We start from the raw sequence: 20,863 nt of genomic DNA, 5'->3' as shown, positions 1-20,863 counted from the left end.
TCTGATGAAATGTGATTGGGCATGTGACTTGGCACTGTCATTAGGAAAAACACCATGCCCTTTCTTCACCAGTTTCCCAGAGGTAGGATTGAGGGCAGATGGGCTCCCATTTTCAATTGGCAAGTGTGTTATCACTACTTGGTGTCGTAGTTTACTTGTATCTGGGATTGAAGTGGGAGGGCTGGTGATGGATACGGGTTATGCCAGTGAGGTGGTGCTACAGATTGCAGGAGTTCTACCTTTTTTTCATTCACTCGACGTGGGCATCACTGGCTACCTTCAATTGACCATTCTCACATCCAACTTTATGCAGGACAAAACTTTACACAAGACTTCTAGAAAGAACTATCTCTTAGACTGTTTTCATGGCCATGCAATCTTACATATTTGATGATGAGGATTACCCAATTGATATGTTTCCATTTGGTCATGACAACTCCCTTGTCAACAGCACTTTAAGTGAATCTACACCTATGCACCCCGCTTCACCACCCAAGCCTCCAATGCACTGCAATGGTTCAAAAAGCCAGCTCAATCACCTTCTCACAGTCAATTTGGTAATAAAACCTGACTTAGCCAGAAATAAATCCACTCTATGAACAAAACAAATCCCTTTACACTACAGCAGGTAATCTCATAAGATAGGTTAAAAGCTACTTAAGGCTGCTTACTTAAATTTTCCAATTGACCTATGCGTTGCCTCCCAGTAAGAGGAGCTGGCCAACAGCCTGGAGACAGCTGTCTGACATCAATCTGGGCTCCTGTGCTCCAGGCTGGGCTTTGAACCTTCTTCACCTTGGCCAGCTGTCTCTACCCAGGTCACCTCAATGTTGGGATCTCAATCCAATGCCCAAAACCCTTCCTATTTGTTTCATGGACTCCATCATGTTTTTAGCGATGTTTCTATAAACATATTTTAAAGGACTTACTGGGCAATTTATGGTTTTTTAAAATAGTTTGATGTAAATACGAAGGCCATATGCAATTAATGACTTTTTAAACCATCCTAATTTCAGGAACAAATGTTAATTTATTTCTTTATGCCTAAAAATTAAGTATGAACTATGAGGGAGGATACAACTTCTTGCATTATTCTCTCAATCTAGTAATATATTACAGATACTTTCCGTACACAACAAAGTATCAGTTGATTTTGCAACATGATATTTGTGGGAGTTGATTTCGGAATCACTTGGTAATGTACAACTATTTATCATTTGGATACATCTTTGATTTCCCTTAACAATATAGTTAGCCGCTTTTTGGAAAAAGCTAGAAGAGGGTCCTAATTATGTATATCATTGTGTATATATTATTCTGGTCCAGATGTATGATGAAGTTCAAATGCCATATACTCCAATTCAGATTGATCAGAAATAGGAATTCTGAATTCTTTGCAGGCTAAAGTGTGGCCTACAGGCATAAATAGAGCCATTAATGAGAAGAAGTTGATATAGACTGCAGCTTACTCAGTGCTTACTTGTAATAGATCAAAGACAACCTTGTAAGAAACATGACAGCAGCATTATTGCATTTCACCTTTCTAAATTCTCATGCTTTTCAAAGAACAATAGGACATAATATTTCATCGTCCTATTTTCTGAACCTGCCTTGAAGTGATTTTTTTTGTTTTGTGAAGCACACAGGGAAGTATACAAGGCTATTAGAGCGAGCTTGGACCCCACTGATAAGTTCAATACATGCTATTATTGTACAGGGGTAAATCCCTACTGCCCTCCCCTTCAACTATCATAGCAGGATTTGAAGTATATTTTAAGACTAGATACCAGTTTCCATGGTTAGATATTTAGGCATAGTAGAGGTTTAACATCAAACCTAACATGTAGCTCAACCATACGTTTAAGTGTTTAATTGCGTTTTAGTAGATTTTACGGCTCCACATTTTGATCAACTTGTTTCCATAGAAATAGGATTGATACCAAGTTGTACAAATATTAGCATATAGATGCTTGGTATATCTATCAAACTAACAGATAAAGAAATCTTGTTGAAATCTGTTCAGTGAGTGGAACTGAATACCAGTGTGTATTGCAATGGGTTTCTTCATTGTATTTGGATACAGGAACAATTTTGTTAATTTCACAATCATTATTTTAATTAAAACATAAAAGTGCACGAGATAACTTATACGAATCTTTTCTTTGCAGCACTGTTAAAATATCCAGCAGTGTGATTGCCAAGAAATTTCAACATTTTGTTTTCTTTTGCACAAATATAGGGAATGTTGTCTCTATTTTATATATGCAACAGTTTTATTTTAAGGTTTCCACCATCTCTGAATGGAGCCTACATTTAATCAAACTTCTATTAACTAATCCATGGTGATTTAGAGTGCTTTATATACCTCCCTTGACTGATGCTTTTGGGGATTAGGAGCCTTGGCCTTGGTAAAAGTAACAGTATCAAATACAAGTTACAGCCAAAAATCAATGTTAGCTTAGGTCATGATCGACAACTTAACATGCTGCCCTTAGCTACTGCAGGTTATCTGATCATCACTCAAGGGTAAGGTACGTTGAGGCTTATGTAATTTTCTGAAGAGGTAAAAAAAACAAGTCCAAGAACTGTCTTCCCAAATAGGTCAGTGTTGCTGTGAAATATATGCTCCATGGGAAACAAAATATGTTATTCTCGAGTGTTGATTTTCACTGTACAGCAAGGGAGAGTTTAAGGATATTATTGTAACATAGATTATCACTGATGAGAAAATGAACAGCACAAAAATAAATTACCAGATGTCTCCAATGGAATGAGATTTGGGAATCCCTGATGTTAAGAACTCAGAGTGTGGAGATTAGACTCGTTAAAAGCAGGTCTGTTCTCAGTGCATTTCATTTGGATAGCAAAGGTAACCCTTTGGAAAGCCTGAGGTACCTCTCTGGATATCATCCCAGGATTCCTTGGGATCCTTTGGGATTGGAGGTTTCACCTATCCTTTGGAGGTCAGGGATCCTTGAGCAGGACTGCTACCTGTGGAGAAGATTGTGTACAAAAAGTACATGTACTCCTCAGAACAGTTCACTTGCCAAGACTCGTCAATAACTGTCAACTTTATAAGAATGTCAACAAGTATCAAGTTGTGTTAAAAATGGTAATAAGTGTGAAGATCTGTCAAGAACAGTCAAGGTTCGACAAAGACTTAGAAACACCAACAAGAGTCTGTCTATTCATGTTAACATGTGTTCAAATGTGTGTTAATAAGTGAGAGTGCTTTTTTCAATGGAGTGTATAATGTAATATAGAAAGAGATAACACAGTGTGGAGCTGGAGGAACACAGCAGGCCAGGCAGCATCAGAGAAGCAGGAAAGCTGACATTTCGGGTCAGGACCCTTCTTCAGAAATGGGGAAGTAGAAGGGAGCTCAGAAACAAATACAGAGAGGAGAGATGGGGCTGGGGAAGGTAGGTGGGATGGAGATAGGTGAGTGCAGGTAGGGAGTACTATCTCTGATGTAAGTAATAGAACTAGTCTTTACCTCTTTAGGTATTTGTGGAAACTATGAGTTAGCTTATAGGTGAAGAGGGAAAGGGTAGCGGATGGGAGTAATCACTAACTTGACATAGGAGAATAAAGAATATGGGGGATAGGTAGAGGGCATTAGATTAATGGTTTGGCAGAAATGGGAAATAAGGAGTGTGTGGTGAAGAGCGATCATGATCCTTGATTCTTGCCCAGCCCAACTGAGATAAGAATGATGCATACTTCACTCTACGTCATCATTTCAATGATTTCAGTGTGCAGCTCAATGCACAATACATCTCTGGCTGGCAGCATGTTTGAAAGGGGCCTCAGCAAGTGGCACCCATGTCTTGTAAGCAACCCATACCTCTAAAAGAAAAGGTACAATCTTTGTGTTGACATTTCTGAAGCTGGTCAGGCTCATGGTGATGTGAAACCTTTTAAAGTTGATACTCCAAAGCTGGGAGGTCAGTATGTTGGCACCTAATTTGCATGAGGCACAGAGGTATAAGTGTCACTATGGACACATTGCATTACATTTGTTCATCCAACATACGTTTGCCTAGATCCTTTTGAATGGCAGGGAGTTTGAGGGAGGGGGAAGGCCTTTGCTGAGGCATTCACTAATCTAATTGGCCCCAGCGAAGTTCTTTGCATTCTTCAAGTAATAAGAGAGCACAAAAATCCCTATACCGCCTCCTGTAGGGCCATAGCAAATCATTGCGTACTAACCTTTTGATTCAGGCCAGGTCATCACTGAATTGACTAAAGAAGCGTACCTGGTGTGGCATGATGGTTCAGTGGCTAGCACTGCTGCCTCACAGCAGCATAGGACCTCAGTTCAATTCCAGCCTCAGGTGACTGTCTGTGTGGAGTTTGTATGTTCTCCCTGTGTCTGTGTGGGTTTCTGCTATGTGCTCTGGTTTCCTCCAACAGACCATAGATGTGCAGATTAGGTAGATTGGCCATGCTAGACTGCCTGTAGTGTCCAGGGATGTGCAGGCTAGGTGGATTAACCATGGGAAATGCAGGGTTAATATAGGTCACAGTCTGAGTGGGATGCTCTTCAGAGGGTCATTATGGGCTTAATGGCCTGTTGCTACACTGTAATGAATCTATGGTGTAATTAAATCCCCAATGTCTGGCTTCATCCTTGGTGAATCATTTAATAAATGAGGGATGGAATTTATTTTTACAAGGCAACTTAGATACATGCAAGATAGCAAAGAACACCCCTTCTCATTTACTATTTTGAATATTTTTGGCAAACTTGTTAGACCCTTTCACCATATTCAAGCACCAATAACATAAGTGGGTAACTCATGGTAGTCCAGAATTCCAATTGAATAGCTATTGGGACATAGTCTGATGATGCTTGAGGCAGAAATCAACATGGGCACATTTTAGATTGTTTTCTGTGAAGGAGAAGAATAACAGGCATTATCTACCTCAATCCATCACCTGAAAAATAAGACTTTCAATCAAAGGTCACCCATAATAAAAGAAAACAGTCATCTTAAATACTGCCAGTCAACCTCCTGACCTTTGAAAGATGAAGTGATCGACAGAGGCAAGCAAACCCAGAAAATTGCACGGCGTGTAAACATAGTGGAAGTTTAAATTTTCATCTGGAGCACTCAATATGTTTATTTTGTGTGAACAGTGCAGTACATCAAACATTAAGTGACAGTCTTCGGGCTTTTTGCATTACGCAAAACGAAAGGCAGGAAAAGTACTAACATGTTGGATCCGAAAACCACAGGCGTTCTTTAAACGGCTTATCCACCTAAAGGGTAAACAAAAATATATATACAGATTTAATGAATGCTTGCCGTGTTAGACCCACTGGTGATATCTTCTACTCCGCTTTCACCAGCCTATAATGCTACCCCAATATGTTTTAACAAACAGGAGAATTGCATGAAACCAAAAGCAAGACTGAGAATCTGAAACCTCTATTGTTAAAGAGTTAATCAGTGCCAATGGAGCCAAAGGTGGTCTAGATCTACTACTTGTAGAAATATAACCTGACCTCCTATTTGGTTTAACAGATTCTGACAAGCATTTTCATTATGCTGTAAGAACAGCTTTACTTCTGCAAGAGAAAGCTTGCATTTTTGTAGCAACTTTCATGACCTGAGGACATCCCAAAGAACATTGAGCTACCTCCGAAATGTCAGCACTTTTGTAATGTTAGGAGCAAGACTGCCTATCTCCAGAAGCAACCTAACTTGGACCTCGTTGTGGCTTTTAAAAAACGTTTTGCATGGAATGTGGACATCGCTGACGAGACAAGCATTTATTGCTCATCACTATCTGCCCTTGAATGGACTGATGTGCTAGCCAATTTCAGAAGGCAATTAAAGGTCAACCTCACTGTTGTGGGTTTGGAGTCACATGTAGACCAGACGAGGTAAGGACAACAGATTTTCTTCCTTAAAGGACGTTAATGTAGTAGATGGGATTTTTTGTTACAACCAACAATGTTTAAACAGTCACCAATAGACTAGCCTTCTTGAATTCATATTTCACTATCTGCCGTGGTAGGATTTGAAGCCATATTCCCAGAACATTAGAGGCCTGAATACTAGTCCAATAACAATACCGCAATGCCGCCACTTCAGCATTACACAGGAAGTGACATCATCGCGCACATAGTGACAACTTCCTATGCACAGTGAGTTATTGCACAAAGAGGGTGAGAGTGGAAAAAAAGTACACAGTATTTTGCATTCCTATCACATTGATGCTGCTGTAGTCAGAGAACGGAATGAGCATAGGCTCTAAACAGTGTCTTACTGAGCTAGTTGGCAAGAAGCTGTCAGAAGACAAAGCAGCAACAGCAGAGTGAGTATAAACTTACTGGAGCTTGGGAAACGTTTTAGCTGCGAGAATACCGAAGTTAATTAACTCAATAAATTAATTAACTAAGTAGAAACGGCTGGACAAGTGATGTGTTGTAGCTGTATGATGTGGGAGCTGGCTGATCCCATTGTGACCTGCAGTGACCACATCTGCAGCAAGTGTTGGTTGCTGGAGGAGCTTTGGCTCAGAATTGATGAACTGGAATTTGAGCTTCAGACACTGCGGCACATTCGGGAGGGGGAGAAGTACCTGGACGCTCTGTATCAGGACGCAGTCACACCTGGTAGATTAAGTACCACAAATTTGGTCAGTGGCCAGGGACAGTAGGAAGTGACTGCAAGCGAGGCAGGTAGAGAGATCCTGCAGTCAGGAACAGAGGAGCCTCAGCTCATGACCTTATCCAACAGGTACAAGGTACTTGCTCCCTGTGTGGATGAGGAACAGGGCTAGGGAGGATGAGCCAGCTGACCACTGCACCATGGCACAGGAGGCCATTCAAGAGGGGAGCAAAAACACAAGTGGAAGTTGTAGGGGATTCTATAATCGGGGGAATAGATAATATCCTTTGTAAGCAGGATCGAGAGTCCCACATGGTATGTTGCCTGCCCAATGCCAGAGTGAAGGACATCTCTTACTGACTTGAAACGATATTGGAGAGGGATGGGGAGGATCCAGTTGTTGTGGTCCATGTTGGGACAAATAACATAGGCAAGTCCAGGAAAGAGGATCTTATCAGGGATTATCAGGAGCTAGAAACGAAATTAAAGAACAGACCCTTAAGGGTTATCATCTCAGGATTACTGCCTGAGCCAAGTGCAAATTGGCAAAGGGACATAAGAATAAGGGAATTAAACACATGGCTAAAAGAGTGGTTCGGGAAACAGGGGTTCCTTTTCATGGGGCACTGGCATCAGTATTGGAACAGGAGGGATCTGTACCACTGGGATGGTCTCTATCTGAACCGAGCTGGGACCAATGTTCTAGCGAAAAGGGTAACTAGGCTGGTCAACAGGACTTTAAACTCGAAAGTGCGGGGGAATGGAAGGGTAATACTTCCCCCAGTGGGGAACAAAGCTGCAGGTTAACATCTGTAGTGGTGGATTCAACTGCGTGGAAGAATATGAAAAAAATGACAGAAAAGGATAACTCAAGAGATGTTATTAAGGTCTCCAGCACAGACACAAATAGGACAGAATGTTTGGAAAGGATTAGAAATCAAACTTCAAGCACACTGGATAAATGAGTGACAATGAGAAGAGGGAGGGTTAATATAGGACTGAAGGTATTATATCTGAATGTACGCAGTATAAGAAATAAAGTAAGTGAGCTTGTGGGGCAGATCGAAATTGGCAGATATGACGTGGTGGGCATCACAGAGATGTGGCTGCAAGGAGATCAGGTTTGGGAGTTGAATATCCAAGGACTTAGATCCTATCGAAAAGATAGGCAGGTGTGCAGAGATGGTGGGGTTGCCTTCTTAACAAGAAATGAAATTTAATCATAAGTAAGAAAGGAACTAGGGTCAGATGTTTTACAATCTGTGTGGGCACAGCTGAGGAATTGCAAAAGTGAAAAAACCATAATGGGAGTAATGTACAGGCCTCCAAATAGTAGTCAGGAGCTGGGGCGCAATATACACCAGGAGATAGAAAAAGTGTGTAAGAAAGACAAAGTTACAGCGAACATGGGGATTTCAATATGTAGGTGGACTGGGAAAATCAGGTTGGTAGTGGATTGCAAGAAAAAGAATTTGTGGAATGTCTACAAGATAGTTTTTTGGAGCAGCTTGTGGTGGAGCCCACGAGGGAACAGGCAATATTGGATTTAGTCTTGTGCAATGAAGCAGACTTGATAAGAGAGCTTAAGGTAAAGGAACCCTTAGGAGGCAGTGGTCATAATATGATTGAATTTACTCTCAATTTGAGAGGGAGAAGATAGAATCAGAGGTAACGGTATTATAGCTGAATAAAGGCAACTGCTGAGGCATGAGGAAGGAATTGGGCGGAATTAACTGAGAGAGGAGCCTCACAGGAAAGACAGTGGAACAACAATAGTTGGAGTTTCTGGGAGTAATTTGGGAGACACAGCAAAAATTCATCCCTAGGGAAAAGAAGCATAGAACAGGAAAGATGAGGCAACCATGGCTGACTAGGGAAGTCAGGGATAGCATAAGAGCAAAAGAGAAAGCATATAATGTGGTGAAAGATAATGGGAAGCCAGAGGACTGGGAAGCTTACAAAGACCAACAAGGGGCAAAAAAAACGAAATAAGGAGGGAGAAAATTAATTATGAGGGTAAGCTAGCCAGTATAAAGGAGGACTGTAAGAGTTTCTTTAGATATGTAAAGGGCAAAAGAGAGGCAAAACTGGGCTTTGGACTACTGAAAAGTGCTGCTGCAGAGATAGTGGTAGGGAACAAGAAAATGGCTGAGGAACTGAATAATTACTTTGCATTAGTCTTCACAGTGGAAGACACGAGTAATATCTCAAAAATTCAAGAGAGTTAAGGTGCTGGAAAAGCTGAATGGCCTGAAGGTGGATAAATCCCCGGGGTGGCTCAGTGGTTAGCACTGCCACCTCACAGAGCCAGGGACCTGGGTTTGATTCCACCCTCAGGCAACTGTCTGTGTGGAGTTTGCACATTCTCCCCATGTCTGCGTGGGTTTCCTCTGGGTGCTCCGGTTTCCTCCCACAGTCCAAAGACGTGCAGGCTAGGTGGATTGGCCATGCTAAATTGCCCATAGCGTCCAGGGATGTGTAGATTAGGTGGGTTACAGGGGGATGTGTCTGGGTGGGTGTTCTGAGGGTCGGTGTGGACTTGTTGGGCTGAAGGGCCTGTTTCCACACTGTAGGGATTCTACGATTCTATGACCAGATGGACTACACCCCAGAGTTCTTAATGAGATAACTGAAGAGATAGTGGAGCCATTAGTGGTGATCTCACAGGAATTGTTAGAGTCAGGGAGGGTCCCAGAGGACTGGAAAATCACTAATGCATTGAAAAAGGGAGTAAGGCAAAATACAAAAAATTACAGGCTGATTAGCCTGCCCTCGGTTGTTGGTAAGATTTTGGAGTCCATTATGAAGGATAAGATTTCTAAATACTTGGAAATATGTGGTAAAATTGGGCAAAGTCAGTATGGCTTTATCAAGGGGAGGTCATGCCTGACAAATCTGTTAAAATTCTTTGAGGAATTAACGAGCAGGTTAGACTAAGGAGATCCAATGTTATCTATCTGGACTTCAAGATGGCCTTTGACAAGGTGCCGTACTGGAGGCTGCTGAGTAAGATAAGGGCCTGTGGTGTTTGAGGCAAGATACTGGCATGGATAGAAGATTGGCTGTCTGGCAGAATGCAGAGAGAGGGGTTGAAAAGGTCTTTCTCAGGATGGCAGCTGGTGACAAGTGGTGCTCTACAAGGGTCAGTGTTGGAACCACAACTTTTCACTTTATACCTTAATGAGTCAGTAGTCTGACAAATGCAACTTTAGCATTTATTTTGAGAGGACTTGAATATAAAAGCAAGGATGTACTTCTGAGGCTCTATAAGGCTCTGGTCAGGCCACATTTGGAGTATTGTGCACATCTTGGGCCCCTTATCTCAGGAAGGATGTACTGGCCCTGGGAGTGGGTTCAGAGAAGGTTCATGACAATGGCCCCAGGAATGAAAAGTTCAACATATGAGGAGCGTTTGAGGACTCTGGGTCTAAACTCAATGGAGTTTCGAAGGATGAAGGGGGCATCTAATTGAAACTTACAGAATACTGAGTGGCCTGAACAGAGTGGATGTTGGGAAGGTGTTTCCATTAATAGGAGAGATTAGGATTCAAGGGCACAGCCTTAGAGTAAACGGAAGACCTTTTAGAACAAAGATAAGGAGAAACTTCTTCAGCCAGCGAGTGGTGAATCTATGGAATTCACTCCCATAGGAAGCTGTGGAGGCCAGGTTATTGAGTATATTTAAGATAGAGATAGATGGGTTCCTGATTGTCAAGGGGATCAAGGGTTACGGAGAGAAAGCAGGAGAATGGGGTTGAAAAACTTATCAGGAGATAGCAAGAACGGCAGATGCTGGAGTCAGAGACAACACAGTGTGGAGCTGGAGAAAACCAGCAGGTCAGGCAGCATCAGCAGAGTAGGAAAGTCGACGTTTTGGGTCAGGACCTTTTTCTTCAGAACTAGGGAGAGGGAAGGAAGCTGGAAAATAAATAGATGGAGGAGGGGGGTGCTGGGGAAAGGTGGATGGGGTGGTGATAGGTGAATGCAGCTAGGGGCTAGTGGGATTTGGTCGGTGAGAAGAGTGAGGCAGATAGGTGGGAGGGACAGGTTGCTTCAGGTCAAGGAGGTGAGAGGGAGGATGGGTAGGGCTGGTGAAAGATAGGTGGGGTGGTGATAGGTGGATGCAGAAAGGGGTCGTGGAGATTGGGCCATGAGAGGCTTGAACAGTTCATCAACTTTACTAACACCTTTCACCCCAACCTCAAGTTCACCTGGACCGTCTCCGATATCCCCACCCCTTCCTGGATGTCGCCGTCGCCATCTCCATCTCTGGTAACTACCTCAACACTAACAGATATTTCAAACCCATCAACTCCTGTTGCTATTTTGACCACACCATTTCTCACCCACCGTCCTGCAAAAATGAGATCCCTTACTCCCAATTCCTCTGCCTTCGCTGCATCTGCTTCCAAGATGAAGCGTTCCACTCCTGGACGTCCCAGATATCCTCCTATTTTAAGGACTACAACTTCTCCCCTCCAGTGATCAAAAATGCCCTAAACCGCATCTCTTGCATTTCCCACACTTCTGCCCTCAAACCCCCTCCTCCCAACAAAAGTAAAGACAGAATCCCCCTTGTCCTCACAGACCACCCCACCAACCTCCACACCCAGCGTATCATTCTCTGCCACTTTTGCCATCTACAATCTGATCCCATGACCAAAGAGATATTTGCCTCCCCACCCCTATCTGCCTTTCATAGTGACTGCTCAATCCATGACTCCCTCGTCCACTCCACACTCGCAACTAGCCCCACCACCCCAGCACCTTTCCCTGCAACCACAGGAAGTGCTACACCTGCCCCTACACCGCCCCCCCTCACCTCCATTCAAAGCCCAAACTGAACTTTTCATATCCAACAGGTGTTCACCTGTACATCATCCAACCTGGTCTACTGTATCCATTGCTCCTCATGTGGCCTCCTCTGCATTGGTGAGACCAAACGCAGACTCGGAGACCGTTTCGTGAAGCATCTGCACTCTGTACACGATAATCGATAACACCTTCTGGTTGCTAACCATTTTAATTCCCTCTCCCACTCTCTTGATGACTCTGTGCATTAATACATATGGTCTCTATTACATAGAAGTCACCAATACTGCAAGCCTGATTGACAATCCGAAGTAGGCTGTCAGCAGAATCACATCTAATGTCAGACACCACGTTTTGATCTTACAAGCATGGGTTAGTTGGGTATGGGCAGTACCTTGCTGGTTGAGAACAGCTGAACAGATATGTTATTTGGTCTGAGTTGGCAAACTTTGGAACATATGGCCTACAATCCTGGCATCACACTGGCAATGAGCTTTATGTATCACATTACTCACTTGTGTGATAGGCAGAATTTTTTTTTGTCTTGACTTCAGCCTCGTGTACAGTTAGTTTCACACTGTTGGGATACCTTAACCCTTCAGGGTAAATCTGAGATAGACTGAGGACTGTCCAGGACTAAAAGTGTATGTGAGAAATGATCTAATCAGATCAGCCATTATCCTGCAAGATGGCTTTGATATGCTCTATTTCAGTATCAAGCTTGCTCAATGCAAAATGAGCAATATACTGCAACCATGGAAGTTAGGATGGAGTCATTGGCATAACTGTCAAGCAACTGAAGCTGTACACACCCCAGATCAACTCTGAAAAAAGCATTCCCCCAGACATTCATCCTTGAGCTTTTTAAACCATTATAATGTTATTTCTTTTCAGTGTATATTGAAGTACAGAAACTCCTGGAACCAGTCACTATTATTGTAACATGACCAAAAAGCTAATGCAACAGGCAAGCATGAACATATACATTAAAGCTAATGGAACTTCCTGGAATCAGTCTGCAGATCTACAATGCATGCCTTTCTCAAACCCATTCACCATCACAAAGTGATGGTACATATACTGTTCAGTGAACATTACAGGAAGGAAGAGTTGTCGAATGAAAATATTCAGCTAGAAGTGGATTTAACCTTGGGTTGCAGCTTAGCTGACAATCAACAAGACATATCTACTCAGGTAGCTACGTTTGGTTGTCAGTTAAGATCTCCACTCAAATTGTCACTCTCTCATAATGGAAAGTTTGGCTCTCATTTAGAGTTGTATAGCTTTGACAGATTAACATTCTACATCGAATGGTAAAATACCACAATTTCACAGGAAAGAAATAGAACATTTTAGAAAAAAACTGCAAAAGATTGTTACAACTCCATATTCATCACTCAGTGCTCATCTCTAATCTGAGTGGAATGTAACATGATTGAACCAAGGATTAAGTGAACCGCACTGAGAAGAGAGGCAAAGTGTGTAATAAGTGAGTGAAAGAAAAAGAAGAAAATGAAGGCTTTGCTAATGCATTAATAATTTGACAATGCTGTGATATCAAAGCTAACTTCATCTTATATAAAATTGTTGTAAGGAAAAGAACACAGTGTACAAAATGTTGAAAGTTCAAGCCATTAAATTATTCTCTTAGAATCCTTACAGTGCAGAAATTGGCCATTCAGCCAATCAAGTCTGCACCAATGCTCTGAAGAACATCCCACCTAGATCCAAACCACAACCCATCCCTAGAACCCCATACACACCATGGCTACCCCAACTAGTCTGCACATCCCTGGATATGATAGAGCAAATTAGCATGGCCAATCCATGTAACCTGCATATCTTTGGACTATGGGAGGAAACTGGGCCTCCCAGTGAAAACCCACACAGACAGCTGCCTAGGGCTGGATTTGAACCCTGGTTCCTGGCACTGCGAGGTAGCAGTGCTAACCACTGAGCCACCATGCCACCCTTCTCTCTCTTTTTGCTACTGACAGCTGCCACAGTCAACAAGCGATACGTGAAGATCAGCCACATGACCTTTATCACCTTTGGCCCACATGTTGGCAAAATGGTGGCAAATATTGGCGTAATTGTCCAGAACAGGGTACTGGCAGATGGCCATCACAGTGAAGTTAGGCAATGCCATTTAAATGTGCTGCAACAACCTTTTCTAAAACTACCACTATCTTATTTTCCATACAACTTAGAGAAAATACATATCCTCTCTATGCATTGAGTATCATATATGAAAACACATCGTGCACTTCTCTACATTATTTTTGAGACAGATGAGAAAAACTGGTGGGAAAAAGCATTATGAATCTTAAAAACTTGGCAAAAAAGACACTGATTTCTTTGTCAGATTGCAGTGACAATATTGTTTGCTTGTTACTGCAAAGATCTGTTAATATTAAAGTTCGGTTTGAAGTAGCAGCCTATTTTAAACTAAATATACTCAGAGGAATCCAATATTTTAGATCTTCCAGCAGCAGTGATTTGCCTAAGGGCAGATGCTCCTCTCATTTCTCCATGACCTGTGGTCTTGTACTATTCTCTACAGTTGCTTGAAGGAACCTTCTGTTTCAATTTTGATGAGCAATAGGATTAATGAAAAGAATACAGGATAAGAAAATGCCTTCCCCTTGTCTTAAAGAAGGACAAGGATTCTGTCCAGGTAACCAGCCATTGGCCCTCAAGGTTGTAGCCCTTCAGCAATCATTATGGAAAATTTACTGGTTCTGTTACTGGTCACGATACATAACCCTGAGCATGTGACCCATAAATGCATCGGGGAACAACTCTCAGAAGTGCAGGGATGAACATCTCCAAGGTCTCCAATATTACTGCAACCCTAACACTGTAAATAAAAACTGAAAGAACTGCAAATGCTGTAAACCAGGAACTAAAACAGAAGTTGCTGAAAAAGCTCAGCAGGTCTGGCAGCATCTGTGGAAAAAAAAATCTGGAGTTCTGAGGAAGGGTTGATAGACCCAAAACACTAACTCTGATTTTTTCTTCACAGATGCTGCCAGATCTGCGGAGCTTATCCAGCAACTTCTGTTTTTGTTCCTAACACCTTAAATGTCCCTCAACACCAGCTAACCATTTCCACATATGGCTCCATGACACATTCCGTTTTATGTGATAGTTTTGTTTACAAAAAAAACCTCACTGGAGATTAAGAAAGTAGTTTTAGACCATTTAAAATTCTTCCAAGCAGGGTACATAGAAGAAAACTATTACTGCTTATTGGGGAGTGTACACTAGAGAAAACAGCCCGTAACAAACAGAACCAGGTGCAATGGAAAGATTTAGAATTAACACAATGGATATAATGTTCACAAATTTAACTATATTTACAAGATGAGTATCAGGTGAGGTACACTGCTTCCTCCCTGCTCTGGTGAGTAAATTATTAATCTTTTTCTTGACTTCTTTGGAAATAAGTTGTTTCATTGGCGTCTATATTTATCCACAGGATGTGGGCATCACTGGACATGCTTAATTGCCCTTGAGAAGGTGGTGGCGAGCTGCCTTCTTGAACCATTGCAGTCCACTTGACCAATGCCATTAAAAGGGGAGTTTCAGGATTTTGAACAAGCAGCACTGAAGGAACGGTGATACAGTTCCAAATCAAGATGGTATGTGGATTGTAGGGGAACTTGCGGATGCTGGTCTTCCCATATATCTATTGCCCTTGTCCTTCTGGATAGTAATGGTCATGGGTTTGGAAGGTGCTGAGTAAGGATCCTTGGTGAATTTCTACAGCACATTTTTTAAATGGTAAGCACTGCAGCTTCTGAGTGTTGGTGATGGAGGGAGAGAATGCTTGTTGATGTGGTACCAGTCAAATGGCTACTTTGTCCTGTTGGTGCCAAACCTCTTGAGTATTGTTGGAGATGTACTCATCCAAGCTATATCAGAATCACAGGATTGTTGTGCAGAAGGAGACCATTTGTCTAATCATGTCTGCACAGGCTTTTCAAAGGAGCAATATTACCCACTGCCAACCTCTTGATTTTTCCCCATATATTTACACAGTATTTCAATCCAAATAATTAAAGAATGCCTTCAAGAATGACTCAACTGAATGTGCCTCCACCACACTTCTAGGCAGTGCATTCCATACCCCAACTACTTGCTGTTTGATGGATTTTTTTCTGACACCATATTTGCTCCTTTTGCACATCATTTCAAATCTATATCCTTTGTCTTGTTCCTTTTACAGATTGGAACTTCCCTTGTCAGCCTGCTCATGATTTTGAAAACGTCTATTTGATCTCCTCTTAGCCTTCTTCTCTCTTAGAGAACTGACCCAATTTCTCAACCTGTCCTGATATCTGAAGTTCCTCCTTCCTGGAATCATTCTTGTAAATTGCTTCTGCACACATTTGTATGTGCTCGTATTCTTTCTATAATGTGATACCCAGAACCATACACAATACTCTAGCTGGTTTAAGAAGTGTCTTACGTGAGTTCGACAGTGGGGAGTATTCCATCACATTCCTGACTTGTGTATGTAGATGATGGACAGGCTTTTTAAGAATCAGGAGGTGAGTTTACAAATTGCTGTTATAGCCATTGTATTTATATGGCTAGTCCAGTTCAATTTCTGGTTAATGACAACCCTCAGGGTATTGATATTGGGGAGTTAGTGATGATAATTCCACTGAATATCAGAATGGTTAGATTGTGCTTGTTGGAGATGATCATTGCCTGGCATGTGGGTGGGACAAGTCTTACTTGCCACTTGTCAGCCCAAACTTAGATATTGTTCAGCTTTTGCTGCATTTGGACATGGAATAAATATTGTGTAAAACATTATGTAAAATAACAACAAAAGCAGAACCCCCCTTGTCCTCACATACCACCTCACCAAACTCTGGATTCAATGCATCATCCTCTGCCACTTACGCCACCTGCAATCTGACCCCACTACCAAGGACGTTTTTCCCTTCCCAACCTTATCTGCCTTCCGGAGGGACCGCTCTCTCCGTGACTCCCTTGTCCGCTCTACACTCCCCACTAGCCCCACCACCCCTGGCAATTTTCCCTGCAACCGCAGGAAGTGCTACACCTGCCCCTACACCTCCCCCCTCACTCCCATCCCAGGACCCAAGAAAACCTTCCACATTAAATAGATGTTCACCTGCACATCTGCTAATGTGGTATACTGTATCCGCTGTTCCTGATGTGGCCTCCTCTACATCGGGGAAACCAAGCGGAGGCTCGGAGACCGCTTTGTGGAACACCTACACTCGGTTTGCAACAAACAACTGCACCTCCCAGTCGCGAACCATTTCAACTCCCCCTCCCACTCCTTGGATGACATGTCCATCCTGGGCTTCCTCCAGTGCCACAACGATGCCACCCAAAGGTTGCAGGAACAGCACCTTATATTTCGCTTGGAAACCCTGCAGCCCAATGATGTCAATGTGGACTTCACAAGCTTCAAAATCTTCCCACCCCCGACCTCATCCCAAAACCAGCCCAGCTCATCCCCACCTCCTTGACCTGTCCATCTTTTCTCCCACCTATCCGCTCCTCTCACCTCAACCCCTACGCCCACCTCCTACCTACCAGCCTCATCCCCGCCTACTTGACCTGTCCATCTTCCCTTGACTGACCAACCCCCATCCTAACTCCCCATCTACACTCACCTTTACTGGCTCCATCCCCGCCTCCTTGACCTGTCCACCTATCTGCTCCTTTATCCACCTTCCATCCGCCTCCCCCTCTCTCGCTATTTATTTCAGAATCCCCTTTCCCTCCCCCGTTTCTGAAGAAGGGTGCTGACCCGAAACGTCAGCTTTCCTGCTCCTCTGATGCTGCTTGGCCTGCTGTGTTCATCCAGCTCTACACCTTGTTATCTCAGATTCTCCAGCATCGGCAATTCCTATTTTCTCTAAAACTTCCACTGTTAGGTCTGAAGGTTCTCAATGATAAACAGCTCATTAGGAGGTACATTTTCTGCATTTAAATGCTTCTGATGTGCTCCTTTTATATGTTAGTCCATATAACATATACCACAGAGGGGTGGATTCTTCTTAAAACAGATAGCTTGAGGCTTAATAACAATACTATTTAAATGGCTACAATATCACAGACTTGCAAACATAGCCTGGGCTCTGTTCTTAGTGATAGGGGTACATTTGAAAGTGAGAGGAGAGAGATTTTAAAAAGGCATGACAGGCAGGTTTTTTTTTTACACAGAGGGTGTTTCGCATGTGGAGTGAACTTCCTGTGGAAATGGTGGATATGGGTACAATTACAACAGTTAACAGATATTTGGATAAGTACATGAGTAGGAAAGGATTGGAGGGATATGGGCCAGGAGCAGGCAGGTGGGGCTAGTTTAGTTTGGGATTATGTTTGGAATGGACTTGTTAGGCCAAAGGGTCTGTTTCCATGCTGTATATCTCTATAACTGTATGACTCCATGTCACTGCACAAATCACACACAAAGAAGACTGAACACATTACATTGACTCCATGACACAGTAAAAGTGACTAAAGATGAGGTGAGTAACTTTACACTGGAATGTAATTTCATATAGTTGCCTGTTTGGTCTGGAATCTATGCCATAATACAACAACTTCCAGCGTTAGCAGTGAAGGCTCTCCATGTCCACAAGAAGTCTATTCGTGTACCATCTATCTTTTTGCAACAGGATTATTAGTGTTAGGTGCAAAGGTTGGTAGGGGTCTATAGACAAACCAATGGGGCAGACACACTGGCTCAGTTAAACAAATCGGATGGGGGCAGGCATTAACATAAGATAGCATTAACATCAAGGGAGATGGACTTTAATGGAATATTGACCCAAATGAAGGTGCAACCTAATAGGGGCATCAATAAGAAAAGCTTCATGGAAAGGTGGGTGTGGTGCAAAGGGAAGGAAGGGAATGTCACTTATAGGGCATGGTTGTCAGGGCCAATAGAAAGATCCTGGAAAACAGGGGCAACAATCGAGGATTGAGAGGGAGTGTCAAAGTAATAAGGACATTGGGATCAACAAAAGGTGAAGCTGGTTATGAAGAGGCATACAGAATTGGGTGTTTTGGGATTCTGGGAGGGAGAAAGGGTATTGAAAATAAATGAGAAGAGCTGCCAGTGTAAAGGTGGGCATGGGGATCTCAATGGGAGTGCGATCATAGTGGGAGGCTGGTGAAGTGTAGGAACATTGGAGGAAATAAGATAAGAGCTAACATTAAGTTGGGGTGGGAGTTGAAAAAGAGCAGGGAAGCAGAAAGAGGAAACGATAAAGTCCATCCAATGCACTTTGTGATTTTCTACATGCTAAGTTACATGTTTAAACTACAAAGACCGAGTTTCCTTGAAACAAATATCTTGAAGTTTATTAACGGTACTAGGTACATTCATGGTTACTCAATCACAGAGTAACACACATAGTCTAGTTTCTGTGCTTACTGATGTTGCTGTACATTACACACAGACAACTATCTGACTGAACATGTGACACTGACACCAAGATGCAGAGAAGGACTGAAGGCAAAGTGTGTACCTATATGCTGCAATATCATACCATAATGCCATGTAACTGTCTTAAAAGGTATAGGCCTGTCTGGCCTGGAATTAATACCATAATACAATGCAATCCATGGTAATCAGAGGAAAACTACACAGAAGGGGAGAGTAGACAGGGAAAGAATCAAAAATCAAATGGACCACTGTACCAGCATGCTAAAATTAAATTGCTAAAACAGGGATTCTGAAGAACTAAAGGAGGGAACTCAATGCACAAGCATTGGATTAATGACTTTGCGTTGAAGGAAAACTATCCATGTATATTTAAGGCAAGGTGAATCAGGAAAGGATTTCAGTTTCACAGTATCAGCTCATTTGAGAACACAAGCAACAATTCCTGTTGTGTTTGCACTCTATTCAGGGAGGTGTTGTGATGCTTATATTCTGTACAACTCCTAGGTTCCATGAATGTTTGCCTGCAATCACACATCAACTCCATGCTAACTTGTTGACACTGGCACTCACTGAGGCCATCATTGAACAGGCAGTTGAGCTTCTGAAGTTGCACTTCCATTACCTGGAACACTCAGGAAGGGCCCTCCAGTACTCACCTGTGTCTCTGAACGTGATTATTTACTCGGTGTACAACATAGTTCAAGAATAGGATGAGGAGTTAGAAGAGGGAGAGATGGACTAGTTACTCGTTTTCACAGATGAGGATTAGGTGGAATTGTTGGAGATGCTGAGGGAGCCAGGGCAGTACAGAGATGAAGCAGAAATGCCCACAATAACCTGATTATATTTAAGTATGAGAATGAAGGAGTTGCTATGAACATTTGTGATCTCTTGTAGGCAACTGTGATGTTAAGACACTGTTTTCACAAGGGAACGATTGTTCCATATTTGTGAAATGTTATGACACTTGGTTTGTCATATATTTCACATTATTTTTCTCCCCTTTTACGAATAAACTCCTGTTCAGTTTGCTGACCAGAATGTCAGTATGAAGTTCGGTAGGCTCATATTAGGGCTGTGCACGGATGACAAAAAGTTTAATTTACACCTATGCAACCAAAGTGACTTCAATATTCTTTAATCATTCTTTAGCCTACTGTACTATCTCAGAGCTGCAGCTGAGTTCATGGAAGCCTGCTGACTGCTTTACTGCCTTGCTTCAGATGACTTTGGAGGAATCCTCTGGTTGCCCAGGACCTAGAGTACTCCAGCTTGCATCTTGCATCTGCCCTGAGCTGATGGAACCATTTGATGGAACATATTCTTGGTACATTACTCACTGAAGTGGAAGTTTCTGTGTGGGTGCAGGATGCAGAGGAATGCCTTAACGCTGGTGATCCAGGCTACTTCTCCTCAGGGGTATGTTCTTTGGGGGCTGAGAGGTGGGCTTGGGGCTCAGACTCTTCCTTTTCTGGCTCTTGCTTAGCTCTGTTTCTGTAGTTTGCAAGAATAATCATCAAGATTCATTGGTGTTGCAGTATGTCACCCCTAGTCAAAGTTCCATAAAGATGCTGATGCTTGATTGGGAGCTGATATTAGCTGCTTGGAGGAAGTCTTACTCAAGGATAGACATATTAAGCTAGCCTTCAGCATGCACAGAATCCCATTGCTTATGGGCCAATTCAGTATCCTGTTCCTCAGAAGGGTGAGAAGCATTAATTTCAGGTATCATCCTTGACCCCACTATCTAGCCATATTCAGACTGGTTGTGCACATTCTTCTACTGCAGAAGAAAGTGACATTAGCTTGAGTGCATGACTATAATGATAGATAAAGGTGTGAATCCCCAGAGCTGTGATTACTAGTGGTCAAAAATGATATTGGGAAGTTAAGAGTTTAAAGATTCCAACAGAAGTGTGGTTCATTGTGGTTCATTGTGGTTCATTGTGGTTCATTGTGGTTCATTGTGGTTCATTGTGGT

At 42.5% G+C, this 20,863-nt stretch overlaps 1 long non-coding RNA gene across 1 annotated transcript in view; it reads left to right on the top strand.

Moving 5' to 3' along the window:
- The first annotated feature begins 6,131 nt into the window (after nt 1-6,131).
- Nucleotides 6,132-20,863, top strand: part of LOC125483254 — a 21,178-nt gene continuing 6,446 nt past the window's right edge. The window contains exons 1-2 of the long non-coding RNA XR_007262200.1: nt 6,132-6,327; nt 14,917-15,079. This is a non-coding gene — a long non-coding RNA (uncharacterized LOC125483254). The remainder of the gene's footprint in view (nt 6,328-14,916; nt 15,080-20,863) is intronic.

Source organism: Rhincodon typus, chromosome 6 (assembly GCF_021869965.1).
Source record: "Rhincodon typus isolate 14 chromosome 6, sRhiTyp1.1, whole genome shotgun sequence".
Lineage (NCBI taxonomy): Eukaryota > Metazoa > Chordata > Chondrichthyes > Orectolobiformes > Rhincodontidae > Rhincodon > Rhincodon typus.
Note: the sequence above shows the minus strand (reverse complement) of the source record. Positions and strands in the feature narration are given on the sequence as shown.